Source organism: Lissotriton helveticus, chromosome 2_1, assembly GCF_964261635.1.
Source record: "Lissotriton helveticus chromosome 2_1, aLisHel1.1, whole genome shotgun sequence".
Taxonomy (NCBI): domain Eukaryota; kingdom Metazoa; phylum Chordata; class Amphibia; order Caudata; family Salamandridae; genus Lissotriton; species Lissotriton helveticus.
This window is the reverse complement of record NC_136059.1, coordinates 696,727,488-696,747,130: the sequence shown is the minus strand read 5'-3', so window position 1 is coordinate 696,747,130 and position 19,643 is coordinate 696,727,488.

Genomic DNA, 19,643 nt, shown 5'->3' with positions numbered 1-19,643 from the left:
GGAGGAGGAGGAGGAAGAGCAAGTAAGGCAGTTCCTGCCAGAAACACCAAGGCAGAGCCATATTAAAGAGCACTACATATGGCATCTCTTTAAAATTCCACCTGGACAAAAGAAGGTCAACGCACCCCAGGTGTCTTGTTTGATTTGCAAAAATATACTTTCTCGTGGCAACCCCAACAAGAAATACAGCTTTGGCAATCATACAATGATTCGCCACATGGAGCGATGGCATCCTAATAATCTTTCCCAAGCACAAGTAAGGGATCTTGCTGCCAACCCCCCAGATGTCATCCCCAGCACCAACAGGGGACAAAGCTCATTCGCCGGACCAGAAGGCCGAGAAATAATCCCCAACATTCAAGCTCCTTTTGCACACTACAAAATAGTTTGTATATATTGTGGAGGAACTATTGCTTATGGAGAGAAGAGTATTACTTTGATTAACCGAGCTGGAGAAAATCATAAATGCTACAAGATGAGAAAACAATGAATCCTTTTTATTTTTTTTTGCTCCTGTTGAGACATGTTCTAACCCTGCTTTTTTGTTATTTCCCCCTTACAAAACCCAAAAAAAACACAAAATAGTTTTCAAAAATCAAAAAAAAAAATCAAAAAATTGTTCAGAAAATTCATAAAAAAAAGAAAAAGAATAAAAAAACAGTTCTTTTCAGAACTACCTTCCATTTATAACAAAATTGCCAAAATGTTTATACCCTGTCTTTCTTTTCTCCTCATAGTACGCTCCTCGGACCGCTTCCCGGTGCGCGTACCGGGCGCTACCCACGCAAAAAAAACAAAAAAAATTTTTTGTTTTTTTTGCCCCGCGGGGCCCTTTTAAAGCCTCCACATTAAACCTAGGGGGTCAGGGAGGATCTACTATGCCCCCTTATGGTCATTTCCCCCTTTGTTTTGGCCTCCTCTTGTCTCTCAATCCTACCGAGAGACAAGATGGCGGCCGCTCCGGACTGTTTAGAATGTTGACAGACACCGGAGAGCCAATCAGCTTCGCTACGCGAAGTTCCGGTACGCTTAAGGTCCGCGGACCGGAGCGCTGCCCAGAGCGCGCTTACAGATATATATCTTTTTTTAAACGTTAATTTCTCAAAATCCACTGGAGCGCATATATTGAGACCTACAAAAGGCACATCGGGCTACCAGTCCCTACAATTTTGCCAAGTTTCATGCAAATCCATTCAACCGTTCGGGCTAAAAGTGAGGCCAACCGCCCTATAGAAAACTCAATGTTAAAAACATGTTTTGGGACCCCCCTTTTTTCTCGACCCCCCCTGGACGAACCCGCCCCAAATTTCCAGGGGCTGCTCAGAAACAAAATGTTCCATTTTCCAGAAAATTTCTGCCAATTCCGTCCACAAACGCCAAAGTTATTAGACATAGAATTTTCAAAAATCCCATAGGGAAAAAATCCTAACTATATATACCTACTGGCGACCGCCAGTAGGTAATATGTATATATATATATATATATATAGGCCAAGGTGTATTGAAGAATGAGTGGGTGTATAAGTGTCTGAATGGATGATTTAGTAGGTACGTGACTGACTGTATAAGTGAGTGATTAAATGTGTCTTACTGAATGCATCGCTTAGTGACTGATACAGACATTTAGTTTGTCGTTTGGTGTGAAAGCGGTTGCATGGTTTGGTGAGTAGCTAAATGAGGGTCTATATGGGTTATTGATTGGTTGTCTGAGTATCTGTAAGGGTGCCTGAGTGTCTGTGTGGGTGGGTGTGACTGTGCAAAAATGTGTGAGTGATTCACTGGGTGTATGGGTTCAAGAGTGAATCTGTGAAGGGCTGTATGGGTGGGTGAGTGTGTGTATGGGTGTGTTGGTGAGTGAATGGATGCCTCCGTGGTACATGTGTGAGTATCTGCATATGTGAAAGGCAGTATATGTGAGTGTTGGAGCATATAAATGACTATATGTGAGAGTGAGGGACTGTGAGAGTGGCTGTATGGACGAGTGTGTGCTTGTATTAGTTATTGTATAAGAGTGTAAGTATGTGTCAGTATATGTTTGAATAAGCGAGGTGTTGTGTGTATAACTGTATAGGTGATTAAATGGGAGTGTGATTGAATCTTTGCATGACTGACTAGGTGTGTGAGTAAGTCTATGGATGAGTGGCAGTGTGTGAGTGTCTGTATAGATATGTGAGTGCATATGATAGTGCTGTATTTATGGTTGACTGCATGTATGAGTGACTGTATGGGTGAATGAGTGGATGTGTGTGTAGAACTAGGAATTAGTGAGTGGGTATGTACTAACTGGTATTGGTGTGTCTATGGTTTCGAAAATGGTAGTCTGTATTTTAGAGTGGGTATATCAACGGTTATATTAGGATATGAGGAGGTGCATCAGATTATCAAGTGGATGATGTCATCAGTGATGTCACTGACCATGTCATGAATGATGTAATATGTGACATCATCAGTAGTGCATTGCGGGGGGGGCGAGTTATAGTTAGCTGAACCAACTAGAACGGCAGAATATCTCTGGTTTTGTATGAGTGAAATGTCCAATTAACTATAACGTCCCTGAAACCTGTGTTTTTTTTCAGTGAATTTCTAAGGTTTTTTAAATGCTAATTTTTAAATATAAGGTCCCTAAAACCTGTGGTTTTTTCAGTGAATTTCAAAGGTTTTTTAAATGCTAATTTCTAACTATGCCTAAAAAGGTAGGACATGTGCAGAAATCAATCAATCAATCAATCAAAGCATTTGAGGAAGAAAGGTACAGAAAGAAGCAAGAGAAATGCAGAAAGAGGCAACAGAAGTCCAGAAAGACAAACAAAGGCGCAGAAAGAAGCAAGAGATATACAGAAAGAACCAACAGAGGTCCAAAAAGAGGCCTTGTTGCAAAGTCATCCTGTGCCCCCAACTTTTTGCTGACTGGTACTGGTGGTAACTGACTCTAACTAACCAGGCCCGGAGCCAGTGCTATGGTGAAAGACACTTAGAATACAGTGAAAACCCGTACATACACTAGGGTACACTATGGGTTGGGGTACCCCTGTGATTGGCATTACCGCCCCTGTATGGCCCTAGTACATAATAGGGCAGGAAGATTAAAACTACCTCTAACTAAGAGGTGCAGAAGAAGGCAACAGAAAGCAGCCCAGGTGCCGAAAGAGGCAAGAGAGGTGCAGAAAAAAGCAAGTGAAGTGCAGAAATAGGCAAGTGCAGAAAGAAACAAGACCTTGCAGAAAGAACCAACAGAGGTGTAAAAAGACACAAAAGGGGTGCAGAAAGGGGCAGGAGAGGTGCACAAAGATGCAAGAGAGGTACAGAAAGAGGCAGGATGGGTGCAGAAAGAAGGAAGAGAAGTACAGAAAGGGGCAAGAGAATTGCTGAAAGAAGGAACAGAGGTGTAGAAAGAAGCAAGACAAGTACAGGAAGAGGCAGGTAAGGTGCAGATAGAAGCAAGAGCAGTGCAGAAAGAACCAACAGAGGTGCAGAAAGAGGGAAGAGGGGTGGAGAGAGAAGCAAGAGGGTTGCAGAAAAAGGTAGGTTATGGTGCAGAAAGAGGCAAAATAGATACATAAAGAGACAACATGGGTGCAGAAAGAAGCAAGACAGGTGCAGAAAGGAGCAAGTAAGGTGCAGAAAGAGCCAACAAAGGTGCAAAAAGAGGCAAGTGAGGTGCTGAAACAGGCAAGAGAAGTGCACAAAGAGGCAAGAGAACTGCTGAAAGAACGCAACAAAAGGCAAGTGAGATGCAAACACAGGCCGGAAAGGTACAGAAAGAAGGAAGACAACAGTGGTGCACAAAGAAGCAAATGAGGTGCAGAAAGAGGCAACAGACGTGCAGAAAGAGGGAAGAGAGGTACAGAAAAAGTCAAGAAAAGTGCAGAAAGAGGTACAAGAGGTACATAAAGAGACAACAGGGGTGCAGAAAGAAGGAAGCCAGGTGCAGAAAAAAGCATGGAAGTGCAGAATGAAGCAACGGGTACAGAAAGAGGCAAGAGCAGTGCAGATACAGGCAAGAGAAGTGAAAAAAGGGGCAAGAGAATTGCTGAAAGAAGCAACAGTAGTGTAGAAAGAAGCAAGAAAAGTGCAGAAAGAGGCAAGTGAGATGCAAAAACAAGCAGGAAATGTACGGAAAGAGGGAAGATGAGTGCACAAAGAGACAACAAGGGTGCAGAAAGAAGCAAATGAGGTGCACAAAGAGGCAATGCACAAAGGGGCAAGAGAATTGCTGAAAGAAGCAACAATGGTGTAGAAAGAAGCAAGAAAAGTGCAGAAAGAGGCAAGTGAGATGCAAAAACACACCTCACTTCGCTATCGCAACATACACCTGACTTGAACGACTCTCTGATCAGACAACAGTTTGGTTTTCTGAGTGCCAGTCACACCAATGAAAGCAGAAGATATTGTGTGAACCAATCACGCAGCAGCAACTCTACCCGCCAATCTTCCATGCTCTTCCTGTGTGTTATATACTACAAGTTTACATTAATGGTGAAAAATATATTCATCACCTCATGCAGAACTTTTTGTTGGAAGCCAGAGTGTTACATACTGATGGTTAGACATCTCAATGGGTTGAGCACCTGCTGTAGAAATCTGTAAGCAAAGCTGTGGGTCACATGAGCCTGGCAGCTCCCTCACTCCTGCTTTTATATACCCCTTTGCATTCTGGTACTTGTAGTCATACCTTTATACTGAGTGTATTGAAGCAGCATGCTACAGAGAGAACTCAGTCTGGAAACCTGTGAGCTCTGGCTCCTCACCCTATGAAGTAACTACCAAAGACGAATACTGTTCAGTGGGGCGAGCTACCAAGTTTCCCACGTCCAAGCATGACTAGTTAGACCACGTCTGATTTTTTTTTTCACAGAATTCTGGGACTTGTAGTCTTGGTTTTATGCTGAGATGACTGCGAGGCCCAGATTCTAAGACAAAAGCCCGGATGGGCCTAAATAGACCCGGGAAACTTGGCATCTAGGACTTAAGATTGGTACCTTCAGAGCAGGTCAGTCTGTGGTCTGCAAAACAGTTAATCCTGTTAATTTAACGTTTTATGATGTAATCCTGCGGTTCCACTCCTCTCCCCTCCCCCAGTTGACATGTTCCTCATTGAGGCACAGAAACAAACAGAGAAAATGAATTCAAAACCAACTTCAGAGAATGAGAAAGCATAACGAAATGAGGCTGCAGAAATGGGCCCCTGAAAGAGCGGGAACTCAACACCAGCAACGAGCTGGTAGAACAAGAAACCCGCCTGAATGAAAACCCAATGTAAATACCACAGAAATGGGTTGTGCTGAGGAGGTGACGGCATGGTCTGCATTCTAACATAGCACTTGGAGCAGTTTTGTTTACCATTTCGTAGCACTCAAAATAACAAGCAGGGTTGCCAGATCGCTACATAAACGACCTGATTACTTTCATTTAATAAATCAGTGCAAGCTGGGAGTTGTAGTCCGATCTGGTCTAATTGACACCTCCCACTGTATTCTTAACTTGAAAGGTGAACATGTACCCCTTCATATCAATGACTGACACCACATCAAAAAACCAGAACGTCTACAAAACTTTCTTCGCCCCTAAAAACCTGGACCTCCCGTGACGTCGACATGACTCTGACGCCCAAGCTGGTAGGGCTGGGGAAGATAGGGAAGTCTGCCAGGTCGAAACTATTGAAGATCAGTTTAACAGCAGGTCAAGGGCGGAGTCACAACAGGTCAAGGCTGAGGTCATGGTGGCAGCTAGGGGTCAAGGCTGGGGTCATGGTGGCAGGTAGGAGTCAAGGCTGAGGTCATGGTGGCAGCTAGGGGTCAAGCCGGATGCCGATTGTGGCAGATCAGGGGAGGCAGAACTCCCAGGTGTCCCCGGGTCATGCATGCCTAACTCACTCATGCCAGGTTTTTGCTTCGAATTCTGGGAAATGTAGTCCTGATTTTGTAAAAGGAAACTGAACTACAAATCCCATAATTGAAAGCAGAAAGATGGACAAGATGTGTTTACTTGGGACAGAAAGGGAAACTGTAAGCTTAGGACAGGTCACAGCAGGTCAAGGACAGGTCATTGTGGAGAAGTGTGGCTCACTGGTTAGAGGCGGCAGACCCGTAAGCAGAGAACGGCCCGGGACCAGGGTTCGATTCCCGACGCGGCAGGGTCGTGGACCAGGGTCAGCGGACTCGATAATTCTCACCTCGGTGCCTACTCTAGTCAGAAACCACACTCGGCAACTCTGGGCATCAGCTTGCCTCATCTTCACAACGGCCCCCCCAGACCGCCGGGGATGCTTGGTCGCACCTTAGAGATACCCATCAGGGACCATCTCTCAGGGTGAGCCAGGACGGGTTCCCCAGCGGTCGAAGCGTGGAGATACTCCTCCGGGAGTCGATTCCTAGCGCTATATAAACCCGCAATTAAATTAAATTAATTAAATTGCCTTGTCCATATCAAGGTAATGTTGATGTACTGTGGTTACGAGTATAACACATTCCCAAAAATCACACTCCGTGTGCAATGTACCGCCAGAGGTTGGAGAGAGGTGTGGAGCGATCTGGCATCAGGTGGTGGCATTACCTACGTCAATAGCACACCAACTGTAGACCTCAGACAGATAAAGGGCTGAGTCAGCCTCTACGAGAGTCCATTCACACCTAGATTCCCGCAGCGCGCACTTTACTCGCCGAGGTATCTTTGAAACGTCAGTCCAAGGGCTGCTGTAAACATCTGCGCCAAAACAAGTGAGCAGCGTCATTTGCGTGCTCAGAAAACGTCTGTGCCAAGGGTTCAAGTCAAGGTACCCAGACATGGGCTGGCTGAGCTTTCGAATGACTGCACAATGAGGAATAACAGGGGAATACAAACGCTTTGTATAAAAGTGCGCACCCTGTGTAGAGTGATCTCTAAAGAGTTCATTATTTAAACTTAAATTCATTCGAGAACCAGAAAAAAAACGAATTAAAAGGGTGTAAAATGGATAATTTGCTAAGATTCAAGGAATTGAAAAGGTTAGATGACGTTTTTTGGTTTTACATGTCGCCCTGATATTGTAAAGAACTCTGATACCCGCAAAGGTCATGCTCACGCTATATAACACATTAAAAATAAAAAAATAAAAATACTTGGTTCCCACCCATCAGTGTCTCTTCACTGTCAGCTGAAGGTGATGGCCTGCTTAGAAGAGAACATTTCACCCATGCCAGGGTCACTCATGTGTACAGCACCTCGGGGGAGCGAATAGCTCCTCGGGCACTCTTTGTTCTTCTAGGCGGTAGGTAGTCCTGTTCCTTTTGCATCAGCGGTGCCCGTAGAATAGCACTGGCTTACAATGCTAAACTATCACAGTGCAACACTTAAACAAAATAATTGGGGGTGGGTGTTGTTCTAACTTTCCTCACAGGGGTTAGAATAGTAAAGAAGCCTCCAGAATATTTTGGGGAGCGCTGCACTTTCCCCAAGTGCACTTCGTTCAAGAGGCGCCACGAGTACCAGTGCAGGGGGCGTGCGTTTCTGTTTTGGGGCCACATGGGACTCTTTCTCAGATGTAAAGCAATAAACACAATACAATACTGCAGACTGTGCCCAGCACTAAACACCATGTACCGGCACACATACACAAGTTTTTACGCACATGTGCACCCCAAACACAGACAGCCTCAGTCTCTGTTTCCAAGTCTCTCTACATCTCCCCTACACTGCACTGTTTCTCTTCTTCTTCTCTGTGCCTCCATCTCTCACTGCCTCTCCCTCTGTCTTCCTTCGGACTCACACTCTCTTTTCTTTTCGTTCATCTTTCACAATCCTTTGACATCTGTTGTAAATATGATTCTTGATTTACCATGTAATATAGTCTGTCTTCTATATTGTTTCCTTATGTATGCTCTTCTAGAATATTGCTACTGTTCTTGAGTTGTGATCTCACTCAGCTGGGATTCCAGTCTGGTCAGTTGGAGACTGGTCAGCGTTTGAGATACATGTTTGTCTCTGTGCAGCGAATAAACCTATCAAGTGCTTTATATTAGCTTTGTGCTACAACATTTTGGCGAGAGTTTATGAAGCTGACCAGTCAAAGAGAAGCATCGTGTTTTGCAGTGGAAGAATTCAAGATTAAAAAGAATTCACGGAGGACAAGCAGCACTCAAACTAGGAACAAAATCACAGCGTGCAGAAGTTTTGGTATGTAAAAATCGAGACTGTGGTGAAAGCATCAATTTTTATTGAGAAGAGTGAAGATTGACAGTGAGCTTACTTTTAAATCCTTGCGCGAGAATAATTGGGGATGCAGCATACGTCATTCGTTAAACGGCCTATTGGAATGTAACTTGTGAGGTTGTGGAGAAGCGTGGCTCAGTGGTTAGAGGCGGCAGACCCGGAAGCTGAGATCGGCCGTGGACCAGGGTTCGATTGCCCGCCTCGGCGGGTCTCGGGCTCAAAAATTCCACGGACTCGACAATTCTCGCTCCGGTGCCTACTCAACTCACGGGGTCACACTCTGCGACTCTGGGCAATAGCTTGCTTAATCTCCACTACGGCCCCTCGTGGCGGGATGCCTGGCTTTCACCTTGTGGATACCCTGCCGGGGTATCTCACAGGGGAATACCAGGACGGGTTCCCTAAGCAAGCGCTTAGATACCGGGTCGGTGATTTGCGCTATATAAATACATGTACATGTACTTGGCAACCAGCGCGGCAACAGCGTTATTAAGCGCGTCACTTGACAACCAGCGCAACAGGCATCAGTGTTACTAGGCGCGTCACTTGACAACCAGCGCGTCAGACCATAGCGTTGTTAAACGCGTTGATATCATCCAGCGTCCTTGGTTACAGCGTTATTAGCGGTGACGTAGACACACGAAGAGAGTCTGCATAACCCTGATTTGTTCTTCTGACGCGATTACGTCAGCCACGCAAGCGGACATCTTTGTTTTGGGAAATTGTGAAGTGATTTCATGCTTCCATGATTTGGGAACTCGAAGAGCGACATCACGCACGGTGATACGCTCACCTCATCTGTTTGAGCCTTTTTATAGAAAAAGAAGGAGTCAGTTAACGGATGCAGGTAAAAGCAAATAAATAATCAAGGAGCGAAATCACACACGGTGATACGCTCACCCTTGTCAAAGAATAATTACTTGGAAAACATCATAAAGAATGAAGATAAAGATTGACACTTATCGGTGGTGTTGAACAATATTACTACATTAGGTGTCATATGGTTTACTTGTAATTAACATTTTATTTAGATAGTCATAGTTATTAGAATACATCAATAAGATTGTTTTGGTATATTGTTGTAATAACTGTTACTAGTAATGTCACAACAGGTAAATGTAGCTTTACCACCGCAATTCTTGAGTGAACCAGTTAACCCATTAATTTCATGGGAAGATTGGATAGTGATGTTTTATAATTACATCGAGGCTTTAGATGGGGAAGAGTTTTCAGCTAAGAGGAAGAAAGCTTTACTAATGACAACTTTAGGGAAGGAAGGTCAAAGGGTATTCAAGTATCTTCCTCAAGTTTTACCATCCAGTGGTCAAGCTCCATTGGATGAGTTCAAAGAAGCAGTATCTAGACTAGAAATAAGGTTTGCCAAGGAGGAAAACTTAGTGTTGAACAGGTACAAGTTTTACAAAAACAGGCAACGCGATGAAGAATCAATTGATGACTTTGTTGCTTTTGGATAATTTCATCTACAACAACATCCCACTCTTTTGCTCCTCTCCCCTTCGCATCCTCTCTCTAGGGCATGACATGGAAGAATGGGCAGTCTGACCTCAGTAAGGCGTGCGCCATCCTCAGCGGTCATCTCAGCCAGTGTCCAGGGTCACACAGGGCATGCTGCAGGAAGGGGCAATGCTGATGCGGATCCCCGTGAGTGTGTGGCACCGCCTGCACTCCTTGCAGTCAGTCTCCTCTCTGGCTGACGCAGCGGCTCTCCCTCTCCGTTCCTCCCTCCCTCCTTGTGCTCCAATAATCCCTGCACAGACGTATTACGGCTTCGGGTTACACCTCCAGCTCTGGAGCCAGCGGCCCGGCTCCGCATCACCCACTCCTTAATCCCTTCTCCTCCTCCCGCCAGGTCCCAGAGAATAAATCCAACTCATCTTCTTCGGATGCTCCGTGCACCAACTCTTCCAAGCAGGAAGCGCCTTGCAGCGATTTGAGTCCTGAAGAGAAGCTATGTCAGCTGTTTCATTCATTGGCTGCCATCTTAGTCTTACCTTTTTATTTTTCTCTCCGTCTGTGGCACAAGATGGCTGCCAACACTTCCTGGTTTGAAGTGTTGGCAGCCAATTAGAGCAAAGCTCGTGCTGGGTGGGGTGGGTTTAGGCTCCACGCACATATATATTTTTTTTCCTTTAATATCTTAAAGACTACTGAACAGACTTACACCATTTAAAAAAAGGGCTCTTTCTGAACCAAGACCTACCTTTTTGCCAAATTTGGTGTAATTCCGTTCAGCAGTTTGGGCTGTAGCTTTGTCTAAAGTTTCCTCTGGAAATTAACATGAGGAAAACGCGTTTTGGGACCCCCTTTTTTCTCAGTCCCCGTTTCATGAATCACCCTGAAACTTTCAAGACAGGAGCTGACCGGAGTGCCCCATTAGTTTTGAAAATTTCGCGAAGATTCGTAAAACGACGCCAAAGTTATTGGGAAAACAAAAAGCGCTTTTTTAATAGAAACGAGGTCCTAACTATAAGTATCTACTGGCGACCGTCAGTAGGTAGGTGATATATATATATATTACCTACTGGCGGTCGCCAGTAGGTATATATAGTTAGGATTTTTTCTCTATGGGTTTTTTGAAAATTCTATGTCTAATAACTTTGGCGTTTGTGGACGGAATTGGCTGAAATTTTCAGGAAAATGGCACATTTTGTTTCTGAGCAGCCCCTGAAAATTTTGGGGGGGTTCGTCAAGGGGGGGCCGAGAAAAAAGGGGGGTCCCAAAACGCGTTTTTCCCATGTTAATTTCCATAGGGCGGTTGGCCTCACTTTTAGCCCGAACGGCTGAATGGATTTGCATGAAACTTGGCAAAATTGTAGGGACTGGTAGCCCGATGTGCCTTTTGTAGGTCTCAATATATGTGCTCCAGTGGATTTTGAGAAATTAACGTTTAAAAAAAGATATATATCTGTAACAGCGGACTGGGCAGCGGCCCAGGACGCGTACTTTTCGCGCAACGGAGCTTTGTGAAGCGAAGCTGATTGGTTCTCCGGCGTCTGTCAACATTCCAAACAGTCTGTAGCGGCCGCCATCTTGTCTCTCGGTAGGATCGAGAGACAAGAGGAGGCCAAAGCGAAGGGGCAAATGACCATAAGGGGGCATAGTACATTGTCGCTGACCCCCTAGGTTTGATGTGGAGGTTTTAAAAGGGCCCCGCGGGGCAAAACAAAATAAAAATAATAATAATCGAACAGCTGAATGGATTTGCACGAAACTTGGCAAAATTGTAGGGACTGGTAGCCCGATGTGCCTTTGCTAGATCTCAATATATGTGCTCCAGTGGATTTTGAGAAATTAACGTTCAAAAAAAGATATATATCTGTAACACCGCACCGCTTCGCGTACTTTTCGCGTTACGGAGCTTTGCGAAGCGAAGCTGATTGGCTCTCCGGTGTCTGTAAACATTCCAAACAGTCCGTAGCGGCCGCCATCTTGTCTCTCGGTAGGATCGAACAGCTGAATGGATTTGCACGAAACTTGGCAAAATTGTAGGGACTGGTAGCCCGATGTGCCTTTGCTAGGTCTCAATATATGTGCTTCAGTGCATTTTGAGAAATTAACGTTCAAAAACAAGATATATATCTGTAACAGCGCTCCGCTTCGCGGAGATAAAATTATATGTGTATTACCTAGCTGTTGCTAACACTAGTTAGCGACGGCTAGTAGAAGATAGCGACCATCTTGGGCCCCACTTTGCATGTGAGTGATATTTATCACTAATGACATGCAAAGTGGGCATGCCAAGATGTTAGCGACTGGAAACAGTCGCTAACATCGCTATCTCCTATTATCAACTTTTGGAAATATTCGAGATAAGCGCGAATATCTCCAAAAGCTACCACCTGCCCTGAGCAGTTCTTAGCCATGTTATCCAATGGGAGGTGGATAACATGGCTAAGAGCATTAGCTCGGTAATGCATGAATATCGCTGAGTTTTCAGCGATATTAATGCATTGCGGTCGTTTTTTATCGTATTTCCGATAAACCTTGATAATAGCAAGGTTTATCTGCGATAATTTCTGACGGTAAAAAAATCGTTGCTAAGCATCGTTAGGGATAAATATCGCTTAACTTTGGTAATATGCCCCAACGTCTGTTAACGTTCGATTAGAAGGAAATCAGGAAGTGTTGAAAAACATTGTCTGCGCCTTCTTGTTTTTTTTCAAATGCCACACTTTTGTCGTGCACGGCAGCCATTTTAGATGCCTTGACCAGACCCACTCTGTGCACGCTGTCGATCCTTAGCATGGCTCCCCACCCTCGCAAGCATCTCCCCCAGGCAGTGGTCACCCCCGCTCTCTGTCTTATGCATGGGTAATAAACCTCCCCCCATCTGCGCTGCTCTTCCCTGAGAATCACACCCTGTGCCCGCCCGACACCTCCCTTTCGCCCTATTCACTACCGCACCCTCTGACACTCCTTTTCCTCTGTGTCCGATTGTCCAGGCTGGTCCTAGGGTATCAGCTAGCCCTGCAGATGTAGTTTATGGCCACAGCTGTAAAGAATCACCCCTCTTCAAAGGAGTTATAGTAGATCAAGGCCCACACTGGATGAGATCCGTCACAGCAGAAGCGTTGCTATTATCTGAAAACCATCCTGTATTGTGATTGGGGAGGGGACCGAGCCTGAAGCGGAAGATTCCAGGGATGACTCTTTGTACATCAAAGTTTTTACAATTATGTGTCACATTAAATATATATAGCACTCCGACAAAGTAGTTAGATTATAAAACTTTAATAATTTATAAATATATACAAGAAAACAAAAATAGTAATAACATATAAACATTTTTAGGGAAAAACAACGAAGTAGCGGTCGGCTGTGCGAATAGTCCCAACGCAGCACAACGTCCAAATTTCCGGCGTGGGGCGTCGCGGGGGGTGGGTCATCAGTAGCAAACTGTTGTGCGAATAGTTCCAAGGCAGCAGAACGCGCCGAAATCTAGATGACACGAAAGTGATGTCTAGTAAGTTGCCACCCAGCAAATAACGGCATGGGGCGTCGCGGGGGGTGGGTCATCAGTAGCAAACTGTTGCGCGAATAGTTCCAAGGCAGCAGAACGATGGCACCAAGGTGATGTCCAGTAAGTTGCCGCACTGGTTTTGGTATCCTACAATGCTGCTCCGAATAACGGCGTGGGGCGCCCCGGGGGAGGCGGCGTGAACGGGCCTCTCCAGGTGGAGTCTCGTCTGCTGTAGTGGGGCGCCCCTTTACCGTTTCAGTTGCCATTCCGTCCGTTTTTGGTCCACTGTGTCAAAAGCCGCAATTCAGCTGAGTTGCGCCCACTCTTGCGGTGCAGCGATAGGCGGCTGTCACAGGACTCTCAAAATGGCGGCAGGCTGTTTCCTTTTTGGGCCTGGTCCACTGAAATGGCCCTGGGACACCTTGGAAATCGGACGCTTGTCTGCTAGGTCTTGGACCCCATTCTCGAAAGCGTCCCCTTCGCCTTGAGAATTCATCAAAAGTTTTGGGGGCTCCGACTCCTGCAGGCTTCTGGTGGGGAGCGGCTGCCATGATTGCTCGCGGAATGACCACGACTGAGCTACGAGATGGTGGTGCTCTCATGCTGACGCCAGCTTCAGTCTGAAACATCCAGAAAAAAGGTGCGGCTTTCATCGTTTGGGGAAAAAAAAAAGTTTTCATCCAATGAAAAGTGTTGTTTTTAGGTCACATGATCAAGCCTTCCATCATTAGGAAACCAAAAGTAAAATGAACCAATGAAAAGTTTTATAAACAAGTCACATGACCTGTTATGCGGCATAGGGTGTAAAATGCGGAGAAAATATGTTGGCACGTGAGGAGGCGTCAGTAGCGGACCGATGTGCGAATAGGCCGAAGGCAATACAACGCGCCAAGATCCGGATGGCACCGAGGTGGTGTCCAGCAAGTTGCAGCACTGGTGTGGCCATCCTACAATGCTGAAAGTCGGCGTGGGGCGCCCCGTTGGCCTGTGAGTTTGCGTCAGTAGCGGACCGATGTGCGAATAGGCCGAAGGCAGCACAACGCGCCAAGATCCGGATGGCACCGAGGTGGTGTCTAGTAAGTTGCCGCACTGGTGTGGCCATCCAACAATGCTGAAAGTCGGCGTGGGGCGCCCCGTTGGCCTGTGAGTTTGCGTCAGTAGCGGACCGATGTGCGAATAGGCCGAAGGCAGCACAACGCGCCAAGATCCGGATGGCACCGAGGTGGTGTCTAGTAAGTTGCCGCACTGGTGTGGCCATCCTACAATGCTGAAAGTCGGCGTGGGGCGCCCCGTTGGCCTGTGAGTTTGCGTCAGTAGCGGACCGATGTGCGAATAGGCCGAAGGCAGCACAACGCGCCAAGATCCGGATGGCACCGAGGTGGTGTCTAGTAAGTTGTCGCACTTCTGTGGCCATCCTACAATGTTGAAAGTCGGCGTGGGCCGCCCCGTTGGCCTGTGAGATGGTGTCAGTAGCGGACTGATGTGTGAATGGGGCCAAAGGCAGCGCAACAATATTTTCTACTATATTTCCGGAGTAGAAGACACCACAAGGCGCTGAGATGCCAAGATCCGGATGGCACCGAGGTGGTGTGTAGCAAGTTGCCGCACTGGTGTGGCCATCCTACAATGCTGAAAGTCGGCGTGGGGCGCCCCGTTGGCCTGTGAGTTTGCGTCAGTAGCGGACCGATGTGCGAATAGGCCAAAGGCAGCACAACGCGCCAAGATCCGGATGGCACCGAGGTGGTGTCTAGTAAGTTGTCGCACTTCTGTGGCCATCCTACAATGTTGAAAGTCGGCGTGGGGCGCCCCGTTGGCCTGTGAGATGGTGTCAGTAGCGGACTGATGTGTGAATGGGGCCAAAGGCAGCGCAACAATATTTTCTGATTTGAAGACACCACAAGGCGCTGAGATGCCAAGATCCGGATGGCACCGAGGTGGTGTCTAGCAAGTTGTGGCACTGGTGTGGCCATCGTACAATGGTAAAAGTCGGCGTGGGGCGCCCTGTTGGCCTGTGAGATGGTGTCAGTAGCGGACTGATGTGTGAATGGGGCCAAAGGCAGCGCAACAATATTTTCTACTATATTTTCGGAGTAGAAGACACCACAAGGCGCTGAGATGCCAAGATCCGGATGGCACCGAGGTGATGTCTAAGTTGCGGACCGATGTGCGAATGGGGCCAAAGGTAGCGTAACAAGATTTTCTGTATGGAAGATACCACTAGGCGTTGAGATGCCAAGATTCGGATGGCACCGAGGTGATGTCTAGCAAGTTGTGCCACTGGTGTGGCCATCGTACAATGGTAAAAGTCGGCATGGGGCGCCCTATTGGCCTGTGAGATGGTGTCAGTAGCGGACTGATGTGCGAATGGGGCCAAAGGCAGCGCAACAATATTTTCTGACTGACACCACAAGGCGCTGAGATGCCAAGATCCGGATGGCACCGAGGTGATGTCTAAGTTGCGGACTGATGTGCGAATGGGGCCAAAGGCAGCGTAACAATATTTTCTGTATGGAAGATACCACTAGGCGTTGAGATGCCAAGATTCGGATGGCACCGAGGTGATGTCTAGCAAGTTGGTGTGGTCATCCTACAATGCTGAAACTCGGCGTGGGTCACCCCATTAGCCTGTGAGATGGCGTCAGTAGCGGACCGATGTGCGAATAGGCCGAAGGCAGCACAACGCGCCAAGATCCGGATGTCACCGTGGTGGTTTCATAGTTGAGAGGCACTTCATCTGCAGTGGGGCGCCGAGATCCGGATGGCACCGAGGTGATGTCTAGCAAGTTGCTGTACTGGTGTGGTCATCCTACAATGCTGAAATGTAGTGGGGCGCCCATTTACCGTTTCAGTTGCCATTCAGCTGAGTTTCGGCTGCTCTTGATGTTATAGCGACAGGCGGCTGCAAGAGGACTCTCAAAATGGCGGCCTGTTCTTTGGATTTGGGCCTGGTCCACTAAAATGGCCCTGGGACACCTTAGAACTCGGACGCTCGATTTTTTTTTCCTTTCCTGTACATGCAAAAAAAGGTAAATGCCCGGTACGTTACACGCTTCATCTGCCACGATGAACTCTCCAGAAGAACCGGAAAAAAATATAGTTGTGGTAACTATACCATGCATCGTCATATGGAGAGGTGGCACCAATTAATTATAGTGCTGCATAAAAGAGAGATTTGGAGGAGAACCCCTGACCTGCTAGTACATTCATCAAAGAAGTGGCACTGAGAGCTTCAGAGGCAAGGGAAATGGTCCCAAATATTTAGAAGAACTTTGGAAAGATTAAAATGACATGTTTAGATTGTGGTAAATTAATTTCATGTGGACAGATGAGTGTTACTCTAATAAATACAGCATATGAACATCATCATAGTCGATGGTTGGTAGAGACATTTTGACTATATCCTGGACCTGCCCGTCCTCGCCCAAAATGGCGCCGGAATAAATGGGACTCGTAACTCCTTGTTGTGTACTGGTTGCAGAACCTTGAAATCACGAGATACGTATGCAGTTTTGAAGCACATGGCGGGCGGGGACGAGAATTGATTGAATATTTCGACATCCCTATTGATATTAAGTTCTGATGTGTTATTGATTACTGTACTGTTGAAAATTCGAATTAACGTCACCCATGGTACTTGCCCGCAAATGTATATCTAGATAATTTTATTGTAACTGGCCCTGTCGTATTTTAATTATAAAATGTACGTCCACCGATTCCGTAACTGTTAGACACCTTAGTTCTTGCAACCTAATGGCCCGCCCGTTACGTTCCTCTACAGTGTAAATGTCTATTCATCATAAACGATTACAGTTTGCTCCGTGGCAGGCCCACGTGGTTATAGGCTCGTATTTGTGTAATGAAATTTTCACAATAAAGGTTTTTAAAAGAAAACATGGTAGTAGTATATACATTGGTAAAGTTTTTAATAATAGTCACTGTTTTAGAATCATTAAAAGGCAAGTGAAATAAAGCAGACCAATTACATGAAGGGTAAAAGGTATAATACGAAGGAACGCAGTAAAGATAAATGGTCAAGGGCTGTTGTGTTTTCTATTCCTGCAACATAAAGTGATCGATAAGAATCTCATATTCAGGCGTATCGGCGACTAAGACAGCAGGTCGACCCTCTTTTGCTCAACGGCTCCGTCATGGGACGAAGAAACGCTCTTTTTCTCGAAAAAAGAATATATTTTACTTGCAGGACAGTTGTAAAATTTCCGGGAAAGTACATTAGCCTGGAACATTACAACATATATTTAAGAAAAAATAATGTTCGGAAGTAATTAAAAGCGTAATTTTTAGGTGATATGACCAAGGCTTTCATCATTAGAATAAGAAAAGTAAAATGAACCAATGAAAAGTTTTACTAACAAGTCACATGACTTGTTATGCTTACGTTACGCGCTGCGCGCCCCGGATGACTTCCGGATGCGCTAACGCGGCGCGTCATATGACGCATTACGCGACAACGCAGGTCCAGAATATAGTCAAAATGTCTCCACCAACCAGCGGTCGAAACACAACCCCTTTCAGCAGGCTAAATAGTTCTGTTAAATGACAACAGAAGGGACAGGGAACAAGAACCATCAGTCAAAGAGGGGAGGGCTAGTTCTTGTCTACCGGGTTACATTGGGGCGCTACCGGAACTGATCGAATTGGTAGTCTACAGTGTTTCTGGATGTTTCAGACTGAAGCTGGGGTTAGCATGAGAGCACCACCATTTCGTAGCTCCGTTGTGGCCATTCCGCAACCAATCATGGCAGCCGCTCTTTATCGTTATTTTGGGCGGGGTGGGTGGCGGAGCCGAGCTGTTTTGCAGCCATCATTGTGTGGAGTTCAGTTCATCTCACTAGTTTTGTATTTGTCATGAGGGGTTGTTCCTAATGTTTCTATTTTAGCGAGGTCAAAAAGAGATCCCATTAGTGGCCTACTGATTTTACTCGATTCCTTTTCTTTTTTTTACACGATTTTTCGTTATCTGCAAAGACTAAACAGAGTATTGCGACTCTGTGTTTGTTTGTAAATAGAGAATGAACCAAAGAGAACTAATTCTAAAACAGTAAATACTTGGATAACAATCAATCAAATGGAGAGAGAAGCAGGCACGACGGATTACAACGGGGGCAAAGGCCTGCGTTAACTACCTTTCACTATCTGCAAAGAGAGAGTACTCCTAATAGAAATGAGGGGGGGGGGGGCACCATTCAAAGCAGATCAGTGTGCATAAACACGAAAATGTTTTCACTTACCACGTACTTGACATTCGACAGCTTATGATATTTGCTATTAAAAAACCATTGAAATTCACTGAAAAAACCATAGGTTATAGACCATATATAGTTAGGAATTAGCATTTACAAAACCTTGAAAATTCACTGAAAAAACCATAGGTTATAGACCATATATAGTTAGGAATTAGCATTTAAAAAACCTTATTTTACTCACACAAAACCATTGAAATTCCATATATAGTTAGTTGCACTAACTATATATCGCGCACCCGCAATCCACTGCTGATGATGTCACATATTACATCATTCATGACATGGTCAGTGACATCACTGATGACATCACTGATGACATCACTGATGACATCACTGATGACATCTCATTTGACATCAATGACCACATCACTGATGATATCATTCATGTGACAATACAATGCATCTCCTCACATTTTAATATAACCTCTGTTTCACCCAGTGTTAAATACAGAGTATAATTTTTGAAACCATTGACACACCAATACTAGTTACTACATACGCACTCACTGATTCCTACGTCTACACACACATTCACTCATTCACCCATACAATCATTCATACATACAATCACTCATCTTTACAACACTATCATATGCAGTCATACACCTATACAGACACTCACACTCTGCCACTCATCCATGGAGTTACTCACACACCTAGTCAGTCCTGTAAAGAATCAATCACACTTCCATTTTCTTGTCTATACAGTTAAACATAGAGCACCTTACATTTTCAAACATATACTAACACATACTTACTTTCTTATACAATCATTGATACAAGTACACATTGATCTGCACAGAGTCACACACCTCCCAGCCAGCCACACACACACTCAGTCTCCCATACAAATACTTGGATAATCAATCAATAACCCATATAGTTAATCATATAGCTACTGATCAACACATGCAGCAGTTTACAGAACAACAGACATAATGATGCACAAATTAAGACAGTTTAGTCACTAACCCATGCACTCAGTGAGACACATTTAATCACTGACTCATACATTCAGTCATGCACCTACTAAATCCTTCGTCCAGACACTTATACATCTACTCATTCTTCAATATGTAAAACATATTTAAACTTTACAGAAACACACAGTCACTGGATGATGTCATCAGTGATGTCATCAGTGATGTCATTTGAGATGTCATCAGTGATGTCATCAGTGATGTCACTGACCATGTCATGAATGATGTAAT